Source organism: Eretmochelys imbricata, chromosome 15, assembly GCF_965152235.1.
Source record: "Eretmochelys imbricata isolate rEreImb1 chromosome 15, rEreImb1.hap1, whole genome shotgun sequence".
In the NCBI taxonomy this organism is placed as follows: domain Eukaryota; kingdom Metazoa; phylum Chordata; order Testudines; family Cheloniidae; genus Eretmochelys; species Eretmochelys imbricata.
Window position 1 is genome coordinate 12,335,655 of NC_135586.1, and position 15,718 is coordinate 12,351,372.

Below are 15,718 nucleotides of genomic sequence, written 5' to 3' on the forward strand. Positions count from 1 at the left end.
ATTTAGGTGAAGCACACCAGTGTTCCTTACATACTTCATCTTTTAAACTTGGCTTCATTGCTAAGACTTAGACAAAATTTACATCTGTTTTCATACTGAATGTTTGGCAATTTTGCAACTCCTCTTGCATCTTTTTGCAAAATTGCAGTCAAACTAGTGGACATCCTGGCACAAATTGGTGAGTATGATGAGTGCATATAAATCAGCATGCACTCTTTTACTGACCATTCCCTAGAGTTGAAACACTAGATTGTCATATTTTGCTACATTCACATTTTTGATCATGTTAAAAAAACCTAGACATCTGAATAACTATTAGGGGGGTAGCCGTGTTAGTCTGTATCCACAAAAACAACAAGGAGTCCGGTGTTAGTCTTTAAGGTGCCACCAGACTCCCTTGTTGTTTTTCTGAATAACTGTATCTTGAAGACAATTGAAGTGATTGTTGGTAATTTTGTAATTAGACATCAGTTACGGTAGTTTAATTTTCTTTGTGTTCCCTTTTTTAATCTAAAAGTTTACTTGACTTTGATCATCGCTTGAACCAGTGTTCATTACAAATGAATTAAGACATTATGTAATCAATATAACACAGGGACTGATGGTCTCTTCATTAAACGTTGAAAAGGAATTTATTTTTTCTTTCCTTTCTGCACTCTTGTACAGAGGAACTACTTTTCTGTTAATGGAAAATAAACCTGTGGCTGCTTGAAAACAGTCTTGAAAAGACTTTTGGCCAAGAGTTTGAAATTCTTAGAACTCTTTGTTTAAATGTGTAGCAAGTTTCATTCTTAATTAAAAGCAGACATTGGTGTTGACACATGGGGCACTCTTTAAAAACTGTGATATGAAATTTCCTCAGTATTTTTGGGGGGGAAGGGGAGAGAGTCTTCATCATATTTTCTTGTACAAATGACAGTGCTAAAACTTTGGCAATCTTAAAATAGAAAAGTCTGTAAAAATGATCAGTGAAGTTTGACCTTTTTAGAGTTAGAGGTTAGCTGGTTTTACTTGCATTACTAAGTTCCACTGATCTTTATTCAGCAAGCAGTCCCTGAAATTTGACAGCAATTACTTTAACTGTGTATCCATTGGGCAGGAGAATTCTCTTATCTTTTGTTCTTACCCTGTCAGCAGCACTCCCTTGCTCATTACATATGGCTTTGCTTTTCCTAAACAAATATCCCTTTGTTTCTGTAATTCCCTACCTGATGGACATCACAAAGTCGTATAGTAAGTATTGTCATCATATGGAGGGATTTGTTAGTGGAGTCCCTCAAGTTTTCTTTGGGAAAGCTCATGTGGTTTGTTCTACTTTATGGGCATCATGGTCATGCTGTATTGCCACAAATAGATCAGAACAAGTTTGCTTGCTTGCTCTTCACTGTGATTTGAAGATGAAAAAATTGATGAGAGTTCACCTGTATTTCTCCTCCTACCCCAGAGATGGCCAGCCTGTGGCTCCAGAGTCGCATGCGGCTCTTCAGAAGTTAGTATGTGGCTCCTTGCATCAGTGCTGACTCTGGGGCTGGAGTGACAGGTGCTCGACCTCAGGCCCCGGCCCTTCCCACCCCCTCCCCCACTGCACCCTTGCTTCTTCCCTCCTCCATCCCAGAGCTTTCCTGTACACTGCGAAACAGCTGATCGCGGCGGGCAGGAGGCACAGGGAGGGAGGGGGAGATGCTGGTTGGCAGGGCTGCCAGCAGGCAGGAGGTGCTGGGAGAGGGGGCTGATGGAGGCTGCTGATGTATTACTGTGGCTCTTTGGCAATGTACATTGGTAAATTCTGGCTCCTTCTCAGGCTCAGGTTGGCCACCCCTGCCTTACCCCAAAGAAAAAGCAAATAGAATTTTACAAAGCAGTTTTATATCTTGGCTTGATATGAGTGAGTAAAGACTTAAATATGGGTCGTGAAGATGGTGCATACACTTTATTATGGATTCAGCTGTTGGAAGCTATACCATCAAATTCCCTTTGGACTATCTCATCTTAATGATGATGTGGCATTTAGACAAGATAAATATTAGATGGGGTGCACCTCTAGATTCTGTTATTCCTTTGCTCTTTTTGACAAAAATTAATATATTACAATTGGCTTAATTCTCTTATGTATAATTCCACCACTGCCCTATTCTCTCCTACTTATCTAGTACAGAATTAGCAGGGATGGTTTTCTCAACTGTAAAGTCATCCTTCATTCTTTCCTGTGAGGATGTAGCTTCCTCTACACTAGGGCGGGGATCGATCTAAGTTACGCAACTTCAGCTACGTTATTCACGTAGCTGAAGTCAACGTACTTAGACCTACTCGCCGCGGTGTTTTCACTATGGTGAGTCGACTGCTGCCGCTCCCCCGTCGACTCCACTGCGCCTCTCGCGGTGGTGGAGTACAGGAGTCGACGGGAGAGCGCTCGGAGGTCGATTTATCGCATCAAGACTAAACGTGATAAACCCCCGCTGGATCGATTGCTGGCGGCCGATCCAGCGGGTAGTGTAGACATACCCTTGGTTTGAATAAAGTTTTAAAGGTGACGTTGCACTACTGCTGAAGAATGGATGCATATATCATTATTCCACTTTACAAATGAAAACCAAAGCACAAAGATACAGTGATTTGCCCAGGTTCTTAGAGAAACTCATAGAAGAGCTGGGAACAGAACCTTGTATTCTGCTGTAATAGTTTATATGTAATGATGGAATGCCTCATAATAGTGTCTATGAGTAAAATTACTTCAAATATATGCTTAATTGCACTAAATTTGGTCACTCAGGCCTACCCTCCTTTGTCCAGTGCTTTGAATCTTACAGATGTGATAGTATAAAATATTAGGTCCATATTATAGAAAAGAGAATAGTCACTGAAAGGCTGAATGACTTGTCCTGTGGGATAGTGCATTGGGCCTCAGCCTCTAAGCCAAAAGACATGGGTTTTACTCCTCAGTCTGATGCTTACTTGCTGTGCACTCTTGGGAACCTCTTATCCCATTTATAAAATGGGGATATTTTTATGAGTTGGATGAACCTTGTTTGTTCTTAAAACCTTATTGAAGTTGGTAAGTGTGAACTCACCCTTCAGTTAGCTGTAAACATAAGCCCCGCCTAGGACAAAAGGTGTGTGTGAACCTGCCCAGGAGCTTTTAGGCTGAGTATCATTTTGGGTAGGTGTGTTTGGGAGTGTGAGAGAACACACAGATACTGAGGTCACAGACCAGAACAGAGAGAGAGAGGCATAGGAAAAGAGACAAGGAAAAGCCAAGCAGAAGTATGGAAGATGCTAGGGAGAATGATTTTTGCATCTGATGTTGGCTAAAGGGGCCTTGGGGGGGGGCTGGTAATCTAAGAAACTGTTCTTGGTTTCTTCTGCATTCAGAGGCAGAGGAATTTGTACAGTTCTTGTATATAAGACTATTTCAAAGAAATACCTGGTTACCACCAATTTCTATACCTAACTGGAACATCCACAGGGGCCCTGACTTTGACTAGCTGCTCAGGTCAAAAAGAGGATAAAAATATTAATGCTTTACCAGGCTCTGAATATTAAATAGAAATATTTTATAGTTCTTAATAAATTCAGCAGTTATCTGCTGTCTAAAGCTCGGAGGAGTACAGAGCACTGCGTGATATAGTACAAACATTTGTCAGTATGTCCTATATCTGTTCCCTTCCACACAGTCTGGAGGAGGTGGGAGATTTTTATGATCTATTAATGAGAATAGATTAGGTTGCAGGAAGAGTGACATTTTTTAAAAGAAAATGAGAAGCTATCCATAGAAAAGGAGTGTTCAGGCCTTGTTGGAGGAGTTTGTGTAGTCATCTGAACATAAAGCTTGCAAATATTTACTCTCAATGAACCAGTCAATAAAGATGTGATTTATGGGAATGCAAACTAAGCCCAAGCAGGGTTTACTTGCATTCTCAAGTTAGACACAGCAAGTTCCAGGCTGTTTACCATGTAGATTTTTTTCAGATGAGGCTTTAAAATATGAAAGTCTGCTTGCTGTTTGTGAAGCATTCTTCAAGAATGGGGGTTTGCTTTTGTCATTTCATGAAACTTTTTTCCTCTCCAGCTGTTATGCAGTATTGTCTGTGTCAGTTGCTGCTACTCCTAGAGTTTCATTGTACTGTATGTATATAACGTGTAAAGTGTTTTAGGAAGAAAGGTTCTATCTATGTATGGTTAAAATACACTTGCAGTATACTCCATAGGAACAGAATACGTTAAGAAGCTGTTACAGCTTCTTCCCTCTCTCTCCAAGGAAACTCTTAGGCTAAGGATAATGATTAGTAATTACTAATTCTTAATTGGGGCAATGCTGGCATGAATGTAGCTAAAACAAAGTAAGTTACTGGTGAGTAACCAGACAAGGCCTCTGTCTTGGGCAACTAGATTCCAGTGCCTCAGTTAAGGATCATGTTCTTATGGAATCAGTAAAATAGTTCTAGAATATGGAGTTTGCACACACTGTCAGTTCTTTGCCAGCCAGAAATGGAATTTCCTTTTACTTCCTTCTGCAGGGCAAGTTGGAGAGATGCTGGGAGAGGAGCTCAGTGGGTTTCTGTCATCTCTGTAGGCAACAACAGGAGGGAGCAGGGTGCTCAGAGGTGGGTCCAGTAACCAATCTTGAGCCCCCTACAGTGTTCACCTTCCCTTCTTTGCCATCTTTTTGGGGGGGAGGTGGGGGGCATGTGTGTGCTTCTCCCCTATTCCCCAGTCTACACAAAAAATATACCTGCATGCAGGGTGGATAAAAATCAATGATTTAAAAAAAAAATCTAAAAAATCAACATTTTTTATTTAAATTGGATCTTTTTTATTTAAATCAGATTTTTTTTGCTAAAATGCTTTTTGAGGAAAAAGGCTATCTAAAGATAGTTTTAATTAAGATACATTATAGCTCAAAGATATTTCATCATGGAATAGAGATTATAAATTTTAATTCTATACTATGAGACAATATATTCATGTAGTGTTAAAGACCAGTTTTTTAAACGAGTTCCAATAGTTCGTGGATTAGGGACCCAATTTTATGGGATTCCACAGGCTTCTGTATAGATTATTTAGGTTAATCTTTCTATCTACCCAATGGGGCTCAGTCTAGAAGATGCCATTAGAGATGCTTAGTTTTGCAGTTCTCAAACTGTGGATTTGTTTTCTAGAGGCAGCGTGCTTGTTAACAGGAAAAAATGTTTTTAAATAAATATATAGAGGTGAGAAATAACAGACCTTAACTCTATTGTTTCTCTGCAAATTTGTGTACAGAGTCAATCCCTTACCTCTCTCTAAAAGGACAAAATTTCAAAAAGTTCAGTGAATAGAAGATTGTTGGGGGTGGAATAGATCTGGACAAGGAGAAGAAGTCTGGAGATAAATGTGAGAAGTGAGGGACATGTGCTTCTTTTGTTAAAATATTGTATGTTTGCTGTTGAAGAAAAAAATCCAGAATACTTAATGTTGTTGTTTTTAGTTACATAAAACCCTTTTAATGTCTGTCTGGTGGTGTTCTCCTCCTATACAGCATGGCAAGAAAATCCTCCAAATATTAAGGATTAACTTGTTGAATTGGAGATAGTTCACCTCCCAATGATTTCATAAATATCTGCTTCAATTACTTTTGGTAAATGAAATAATCAAACATTAATTTTCTGATGTAGCTGTAAAACTAATCTGAAACGTTTTCAAAATAAATCCCTGTTTAAAAATGTATGGTGTGTACCTTCTAAAAACGAAGCCTACATCCATATCTGAGTTGTGAAGAATATGTATTAAGGTTATAACAACAAACAAGAATGCACTTATGTAGAAAACCATGATTAAATTGAGTTTTCCTGACTAGTGATTTAAATCAAATCCACCCTGCCTGCATGTCTGCATAGTGGTGGTGGGGATTTACAAATGCACCTTGCTAGATCTATTTCTTTCGCTTCCCCAGTTCTGGGATGGGAGGAGATCTTCCCATTCCCTCCAGAGAGCTCCAGGTTTTGGGATAGGGGATGTCACAGGTGATCTACCTGATAACTCTGTCACCTCTCCCTTGTTGCCCCTCTACAACCTGCATCAGATTAGTTTTTTGGCACAAGTGCTCCTTTTATGTTGGTCTTAGGGCTGCTAAAGCCTGTTTAGGCAACCATTGCTGCTCATGCTGGCTTTGCCGCTTCTGCTGATATAGGAGTATACCTGGGTGGGGCTTCAGACTGGAGAAAGGATAGGATCAGGTATGGGGCCCTTAAATACAGAAATAAAATTTCTTAAAAGGTAAACACTGGCCACTTACTCTGACCATTATTTTTGTGAGGAGTTATGTCAGTGGGTGAAAATCACACTGTAAAGGACACAGCTTGAAATCTAGTCATTTTAAAAAATGAATTAAAGTTTTAGTTTTAACTCAAGGACAGGTGCTGGACTTATCCTGCCAGTTTTTGTGGTCTTACAATTGCTTTTTTTTAATGCTTCTCTTTCAGTTTTGCTGTGTAAAACACTCATACCTGCAGGGAGAACTGACAGCTGGTAAGTGGGGACACTGACTATACGCATAGTGCAGTAAGCAATCAAATGAGCAAAAGATGTGGAAGGGGGCTACTTTTCTCTCTCCTGTTTACCTGATGCTCAGCATCACTCATCTTAGGTGTTACTTGTAACAATAGAAAGAAAAAACATTTTCAGAGTGTAATTTTTAGGTTGATCATGTCCTTTTATTAAACTAACAGCTTTTGTAGCTAAAGCAAGCCAGTCAGTCGTTGGTCAGATGTGGGTTAACAAAGCCCGTTGCCAACTGTGCCCACATATCTATTCAGGGGACACCATCACAGGGCCTAATAACATCAGCCACACTATCAGAGGCTCGTTCACCTGCACATCCACCAATGTGATATATGCCATCATGTGCCAGCAATGCCCCTCTGCCATGTACATTGGTCAAACTGGACAGTCTCTACGTAAAAGAATAAATGGACACAAATCAGATGTCAAGAATTATAACATTCATAAACCAGTCGGAGAACACTTCAGTCTCTCTGGTCACGCAATCACAGACATAAAGGTCGCTATCTTAAAACAAAAAAACTTCAAATCCAGACTCCAGCGAGAAACTGCTGAATTGGAATTCATTTGCAAATTGGATACTATTAATTTAGGCTTAAATAGAGACTGGGAGTGGCTAAGTCATTATGCAAGGTAGCCTATTTCCCCTTGTTTTTTCCTACCCCCCCTCCCCCAGACGTTCTGGTTAAACTTGGTTTTAAACTTGGAGAGTGGTCAGTTTGGATGAGCTATTACCAGCAGGAGAGTGAGTGAGTGTGTGTGTGTGTGTGTGTGTCCCGGGGGGGGAGTAGGAAGGGGGGGGTGAGAGAGCCTGGGTTTGTGCTGGAAATGGCCCACCTTGATTATCATGCACATTGTAGGGAGAGTGGTCACTTTGGATGAGCTATTACCAGCAGGATAGTGAGTTTGTGTGTGTGGTTTTTGGAGGGGGGTGAGAGAACCTGGATTTGTGCAGGAAATGGCCCACCTTGATGATCACTTTAGATAAGCTATTACCAGCAGGACAGTGGGGTGGGAGGAGGTATTTTTTCATGATCTCTGTGTGTATATAATGTCTGCTGCAGTTTCCACGGTATGCATCCGATGAAGTGAGCTGTAGCTCACGAAAGCTCATGCTCAAATAAATTGGTTAGTCTCTAAGGTGCCACAAGTACTCCTTTTCTTTTTGCGTGCTAGAACTGGAACTCTTTTCTGTCCACCAATGCTATTAACCCAGAAACCCAGTCTTCAGAGTAATAGTTGATTAATTTTCCATGAAAATGCAGCCTAAGGCTCTTGCTGAGGACTACATTTTTTGTTGTCTGTGTAATACTTTTATGACCTGAAATGGAGCTGTAACTGATATATTGAAACTCTGTGTATTATTCCAACTGCTGGCCCATTTTTGCTAGTTTGAGTATAACTTTTAAAATCTACCAATGGGATATGGAAAACAATAACATTAAACAGAGCCTTGTTTTGCTGCTGGCATGACAGAAACCTTAAAGGAGAACCATGCCACACTTTACATTTTTCTTCTTCGATTTTCTTCAGTGTTTCTTCTTAATGTGTGTTTTTGACGGTTAAACTTTGTTTCAGTTTGCATTATAGTGGGCTTATATATACATTCAAATACACATACAAATCTGGATACTAATATCGCTAACATAGCAAATCCTATATAATTGTACTGTGGACTGTATTCTAAGTCACTGGTATAGCACTTTTGAGGAATAATTATTCCTTAGTTCCATTAACTCACTTGGAATTTTTTCCTCATCTCTAGTTTTAATTCCTGCAAGAAATGAATTTCTTGGAAAATCCAGTTAAGAAACAAAAGGAATCCTTCTGTAATAGAAAGTTTATACGGGTGCACTATCTACAAAGGTTGTTATAGGGATACAATTATCTTAAATTTGTTTTAAAATAATATACATTTGGAATCCTTGTGTGAGCATTCTGTATTTTGCAATTCAGTTTCCAGAAAACTTAGCTGAACTTTTTAACGGCAGAGTTTGAGTTAACTAGAAGCAGTCACTGTTTTTTCTCCACAGTGTCTTGTTATACCTGCTGGTTAAATTATAATACCAGCTTAAAAACAAGAATGAATTTTTTTGTTTTATTAAAAGATAGAACACAGTTCATCATAAATTAGGCAGTTCTTCTGTGAATGTTTCTATCACTTGTCTGGAATGCTAAGTATTAGCAGCCGTTAAACATTGCTCAAAGAGACATGGGGCTTAAATTTTCTCCAAACAAGGAGTAAGGAAATCAGGATGCTTAGCATCTAGTTTTTGCCCAGTGATTATTCCACAATTTATAGAGAAATGTACTTTTTAGTTTGTGCTCCCAAAATAAGTAGGAATTCAGATACTTCACCCTTAATTTGTATTTTCTGAAGTCCTGGTTCCCTGTACAAACCCATTAAAAAGAAACTACATGAACTTCTAGGGAGCTCAGAAATGATAATAGAGTTTCTTCCTTCCCTGTCCCTCTACCCAGAGGCAAGGCTCAAAGTACTTGTGGAGCTCATGGGCTGAAAGTATTATTACATCTGCTATAGCACTAAAAGCTGGAATTCACTGCATCTGTGTGTAGTACAGGCAGTCCTCGACTTTACTACATTCGACTTACGACGAACAGCACTTATGATGTTTCTGAATTGACCCCCTGATTTGACTTACAACAATTGGTTTAGACTTTACGATGCTTGGTCCTGCAGTGGAGTGAATTGTGATTCCGAGTTACAATGTTTCAACTTACAACTCAATTTTCAGGAACCAATTGTGTCGTAAGTCCGAGGACTGCCTGTATATCAATTCACTGGCCAGCCCGTAGTTTGCCCAAAAATTCCTGTCTATGCTCCAGCATGGGGAATTTCAGCAGAATGTGGTTCTCTATCGTGAAGGGGGCTGTAAAACCTCCTGTGCATAGACTTTCCTTCCCCCACCCCAGTGGCCTTCTGTGACTGCTCAGTTGGCCATAGTTTGTCCTTAATTATTTATTTTGAAATTTTACACTGTTAGAGGTGAATGGCTTTTGGGGCAGGGAATGTGTGGATGTGGATATGAAATGACAGTTACTCCTGGGGGAGTTCTATGCCAGTGTTCATGTGCAGAATTCCTGTCTGCTGCAGATTTCTTTCCTTCCCCGCAGAAAAATTACTTTCTGAGGAGGAAACAAAGGGAAGCTGCCCGAATGGTCACATGCCCCTCCCCAGCAGCGTGGGCAAGTTGTTTCGGACAGCTGGCGGAGAGGTAAATCGCTGTGCGGCAGGTGGGGTTTGGGATGGCCCAGCCAGGGCTGAGTCAGAGCCACTGGGCACCAGAGCCTGGTCAGATTAATTCCCTGTCCCTCCCCACCAACCTCCATCCCTGCACGGAGATCAATCCCTGTCGACCTCCAGCCCCCTGCAGCCGGACCCCCACCGCTGATTCCCAGTATATGAACCCCCACTGCTGCACCCAGGCCACTCCAGCTTAGCCTCCCGCACTCAAACTCCCATCCTGACAAGCCCTACCCCCCTATGCAGCTGGACCACCCCACTGAGCACCCTGCCTCTCCAACCAGCTGCACCTGGACCCCCATCCTTCCAAGCCCCACTCCCACAGCAGTCGGACCCATCCCTGCTGAGTGAGTTTCCCACCCGCCCCCCCACACACACTCAGCCCTAACCACCTTCAACTGGACCCTCTGCAGATTCCCATTGCCCCTTTGCATCCAAATCATCCGGGACTCCCCACTGAGCCACCTGTACCCAGATTGCCCCAGAGAGAACCCTCTCACCCCACACCTGGATCCTTCCCACACTTAGCCCTGCCACACTTGGATCCTGCCGGGCTGAGCCTGCCTGCCCATATCTGGTGTGCCTGGTGGAGAAGGGCAGGGCCCTGGGATGTTTCTGGGGCAGGCCTGGCTCTTGCACTGTACTACAAACTGATGTCAGGTGCAGCCTCGCTGCTGAGTCTGTGTTGGGAGAGGGCAGGGAGCTGCAGGGTGATGTCCCACCTCCGTGCAGCCAGTGGCCTGTGCTCCCCGCTACCATGCTGGAGCCTCCACATTTATTTATTGACAAAATTTGCAGAATTTTAATTTTTTGACACAGAATTCCCTCAAGAGTCGACAGTCTAGTGGGGCCAGCACCCTTAATGGCTTGGGAAGATCTGTGACCCTTTGTTTTTGGTAGGTGTTTTATAATCTGTTTCTTGGACTTTTCATAAGATACTGTTAATATACTCACTGGAATTTGGGAGGTCTCTATTTTTTTTTCTGCTGTGATTCATGGAATTCTCATGAAAAGGCCATTCTACCCTTCTCTTAATGGTTCTTATGTAGCTAGAACTATTGTTCAATAACTTCTTTAGGTTATATATTTTTCATTTCATACATAGAAGATGTGATATCTTGTTCACTAAGGAATATCTCGGGCACTTTTTTCCAAGGTTCTCCTATAATGGCATGATTGGCATGAGTAATCTTGTTTAATAGAATGGATGAGATGTAAATTACGACGACAAAACCAAGAACTGTTAAAATAAACCACTAGTTAATCTACAAGTAACATACATTTAGTATTCATAGGGAAAGATGCCCCTCCCCTACTCCTCATTTACAGAGTTATGGAGTGGAACGTTTTAATTGATGTCCAAACAGTAACTCTGAAAGAATCTCATGCTGTTGGGCAGCCATACCATATCAGTTTGTAGTACAGTGTTGTGCCTTCTTATTGGGCAAAGCATTTTAAAAATGTTTCTGGAGTTTGATTTGCAGCTGATATAAAAGTGTAGGACTATCTGCATCTGTCTCCACTAGAACGGTGAGGACAGACTATTGCACAGTATTGGTTTTAGTTTTCTGCTGTATGTGTTCTGTTGAAAGAGAAGTCAGGCAAAGGGTACAGGTTAGAATGAATGTTCACATTCTGCTTATTGTGGCTTGTTCTTTCCCTCTCTTGCTAACACTGACTTATTTGATGTGATTATTTTTGACTTGTTTTAGTCCTCCTTTTTGTTATTTATGCCCTAGTTCATAATTCATGTATGGTGTTGACATTCTCTCTCAGTGCAACATTAACACAAAAAAACTCCTCCTATAATATCACTTTGGATTTAGCTATATAGGTCTTGCCTCTCTCTCTCTCTCTCTCTCTCTCTCTCAGTATTTTTTCATTTATTGCTAAATCCACACTGGATTCTGACTTACATCTAAAAGAATAAAAAATGGGTAAGTAGACATTTTTGTTTTCAGTTCCCTTCATGAGAAGGGGTTGTTGCAAGTTTTGATCCTTAAAAGATAATAGCAAAGTTTTTGCAGATGCTTTTCATAGTACGCTCTGAAACTTATTAGTATTGAATTCCTACTTGAGTGCAGTCTTTGGGTATTTATAGCATCATAACTGTCTTACTATTATAAAGTGTTTTGGAAGGATTTTTAACTGCCATTTTTAAACAGTAGTGTTGCACTGAAACTTAGTATTTGAGTTTTTGGCTTAAAAATGAATTTATGTGTATATTGTCTATATCTGTTAATTAATTCAAATCTAAAGGGACCAAAAATAATTTCAGGTGCTTGTTTTAGGTATTTTTCTTTTTTTCATGTTGAAAAAAGATTCTGTACATATCCAAATACATTATTATCTACATACAATTTTTGTCTACATTAAATGTTTTGAAACAGTTTTCATTAATACTCAGTGTTTCAGTAATAACCAGTGGCCCCAGCTAGGACTGGGGCACCATTGTGCCATACACTGTGATTATAGAGGCAGGCATGATCCCTGATCTGAAGGGTGTAATTTTTTGAGTCCTATCTGAAGGTATTTGTTTTTTTGGGTGTGAAGTTCTCTTTTTCCAAATACCGTAGAAATATTTAGTTACATTACCATGTAGTTGCTATTCTTGGAGTATATACTAGTAATTTTTGAATGAAAATTACAGCAGTATGTTTTCTCTGAGCTTCACTATGAATAAAAACCATCTGATCTTGAACAGATACTTTATTTTGTTATATTTGCTCTCATAGGGCTAGATCTTACGTTTATTAAAGTCAGTGACAAAGCTCACATTTACTTTAGTGCAAGATTAAGGCCATAATTCAAGTGCAGAAAGTCTAAACTGCATCTTTCTGTGAAAATGTTTTGACTGCCTATATTTGTATCTTTTTTTAGACTAATCTGGTGACTTTATTTGCTGCAGTAAACCAGTTCCTCTAGTCTATGTAATTACATACAAATAGTAAAATATAGAAAGGTGTAAATCTGAAAGGGGCATTGGCTATAGAAAGACACAGTTTGGGATGGGAATACTAACACATTTTGGACAGGTAAGCAAACTTTAAATTTATTTTAATTTCAAAGGAGATTTCAGATTAACCAGGGTTTTTTAAATAGATAACTAGATTAGCCAAGCAGTCCCTTAAGGCTCATCCTCTCAGTTTCCTTGTTTTTAAATTGTTCATTTCTTCCTAACCATTCTTAGGAAAGGCTAATAACATGAAATATCCGAACACTTTTCCTTATGCTACATCAACCACATATTACATTTATATCTTTCACATGCTCTTTTCTTACCACCACAGAGGGTATTCTAGATTTCATTAGAGCAGTGAGATATTGGCTGTACAAGGTGCTTGTCTTAAGTCAAGATATAACTTGAATTTTGCCTGCAACCTGTTTTACAGGTACACAGGCAAAGCTTGTATGCTTTAGAACAGTAAACAAAATTATAAGAAGAGATCCCATACTTCATCATAGTGCAAAAGCTTGCTCAAGAAATAATCCTCACACCTTGATTTTTGCCTGTGCCATATATTTTTCACAATTTAATAAAGCACAATCTTTTGTCATAGATGAAAGGATAAGAATATTTCTCATCTTGGGTGTGAATATATAGTTAATATTTGTCATATTTTAAATAGTTGCAAATTATCACTTGATAAATGATACGAGTGTAGGTGTGACAACTTGGTCTTAGCTCTGAGCATTTAAAGGGTAAGGTTTAATACAGTGTGAGGAATTGGCAAGGTCCATATGTCTTGGTTGACCTTGACTGTTGAGTCAGATTAGTTTCAGTCTCCAACTACAATCAAATAGGGCGCTTGTAGCAATTATAAGTCGCCTGTAAATAATGTAAAGTTGAGAAGGCCGTAGTAACTGTAGGTTTTTCCCTGAAATCATAATTTAAAAAAAAAAATTGTCCCTTGAATTCTTCTGTCTTGTGCATAGGCATTCTGAAAGGTCTTTCATTGATTATATAATGCTGTCTGTAAAACAGAGCAGAATTTGTTACACAAATGTGGTGGTAGTTAAAAGCTTTTTTGGCTTTCTGACCGTTCAAAAATGGCCAAACTAAAATGTTCGAATTCAGGGATGGGAGAAGAATCTTGCTGTAATCAGCCATATCAAATGGTTGACAATGAGGAAGCTTTAGTTTATAAACAACCATTTAATTGCAAATTCCTCTTACTTTCTATTTGCTAATTACATGTAATTGCCAGGGGAATAGAAGAACACTTGTGATCAGTTGTAATAAATTTCAGGAGTTTAAAAATGAAAAGTGCTGCTGCTAACAGTATCTGCAGATTTGAATGCATCCAAATATACATAAAGGTTTTTAAGTTGAAAGAAATTTAAATTTAAAAAGTAGTTTGTGTGCATATTGGGCGAGGGGAGTCGTGTAAGGTTCTTTTAGGCATTTATTTTGTTAAACGTTATTGGTAGTCCTGATCACTGCATTTATATGCAGCATTTCTCCACACTCTGAATCATCTCTAACCATTCATGTAGTTCAAATGCCCTTTTTTGTAGAAGGGGAGAAAGATGTTCTTGTTCCATGTTTCCTGTAAGCACTAGGTAATGAGACTCTGATAAATCTGAACACCTACTTCCCTTGACTTTATGGCTGCCTCGTAGGAGCGGAAGCTTTCTTTTCCTTCTCTTCTTCCATTCCAGAGTCTCTTGACTGGGAGAGAGGAGTGATAATAGCTATTTTCTTCACTAATTGGCTCCTGAAAGAGTGAGAATGTTCCCTCCTTTTCTAATCCTCATCCAGTTCCCTGGCTGCTATGCGTGGTGGATCTCCATTATTCTGCCTTTCCCTCTAGTCCAGGGATCTCAAACTCAAATTACCAGGAGGGCTGCATGAAGACTAATACATTGGCCCGAGTGCTGCATCACTGACACTGCCTCCGCCCCCCTCCCCCTGCTGCAGCTGGCCCCGACCTCACTCCACCCCTACCCCACCCCCATTCCAACCCCTTCCCCAAAGTCCCCACCCCAACTCCGCCCCCTCCCTGCCCCTATTCCAACCCCTTCCCCAAATCCCTGCTCCTGCCCCACCTCTTCTCCGCCTCCTCCCCTGAGCACGCGGCTGCCTGCTCCTCCCCCCTGGAAACAGCTACGTGCTGCCAAACAGCTGTTTGGTGCCGGGGAAGTGCCTGGAGGTAGGCAGAGGAGCGGGGACGAGGTGCCCTGGGGGGGGCAGTGGGGGAGGGGAGGTTGGCGGCTGCAGGAAATAACTGGGAGGGGACTGGGGGGGGGAGGACGTGGGGAGCTTGGCGGGCCGCAGCAAATAGCTCCGCGGGCCACGTGTTTGAGACCCCTGCTCTAGTCTCTATTTTGAGTTGTCTGCCCTTGTGAACAGCAGTAGTGCTCACCACTGCTGCTACTCATAGGTTTTTCGTGCCCCAGAGGGTGAAATTGGAATTCTGATATGCTCTCAACATATTGGGAATTGTAGTAGTGAAACTGATAGTTTTCACAAGCAACAAAAGACTATGAGCAATGACAGAAGCATTGAAGTGGCCTGTCTGCAGACTCAGGAAGACAGTAGTGTACTGTTTTATGTTTGGCTCCCATTCAGAAGGAAATCTTCTCAATCATAAGAGCTAAGAACGTAATTTCTTCTAAACTACATGGCTGGACCCCCATGAATGCCAGAGACAACGTTCTCTTCACAACTGTTTAGAGGGAGAGTGGATTTTCAAACATTGAATTTTATATATTAATATGTCTTTCCCCTCTAACTGCCAGAACTTTTACAGCACTTTCCTTTCAGCTTGGCAGATTCTCTTTCCCTAAGGCCAGTGTTGGTAATCATTTATCAGTCAGTTGATAGAGAGTACTCCCACTGTATTTTTCTTCGTTTCAGTCAGAGATCAAAAACATCACTGTCCTGATGAGCCTTGTTTTTGCTGGTAAGGAGGC

General features: G+C 40.6%; 1 protein-coding gene across 8 annotated transcripts in view; it reads left to right on the forward strand.

Moving 5' to 3' along the window:
- Nucleotides 1-15,718, forward strand: part of SPECC1L (sperm antigen with calponin homology and coiled-coil domains 1 like) — a 111,026-nt gene that overhangs the window by 4,310 nt on the left and 90,998 nt on the right. For 4 of the 8 annotated variants that reach the window (XM_077834585.1, XM_077834592.1, XM_077834593.1 and 1 more), the window contains exons 2-3: nt 4,515-4,601; nt 6,459-6,504. The exons of 1 other annotated variant lie outside the window; for it this stretch is intronic. The gene's annotated coding sequence lies outside the window, so the exon portion shown is untranslated. Of the gene's footprint in view, nt 1-4,514; nt 4,602-6,458; nt 6,505-9,672; nt 9,774-15,718 lie in introns of all 8 variants that reach the window. 3 more of the 8 variants (XM_077834586.1, XM_077834590.1, XM_077834589.1) reach the window with 3 other exon arrangements.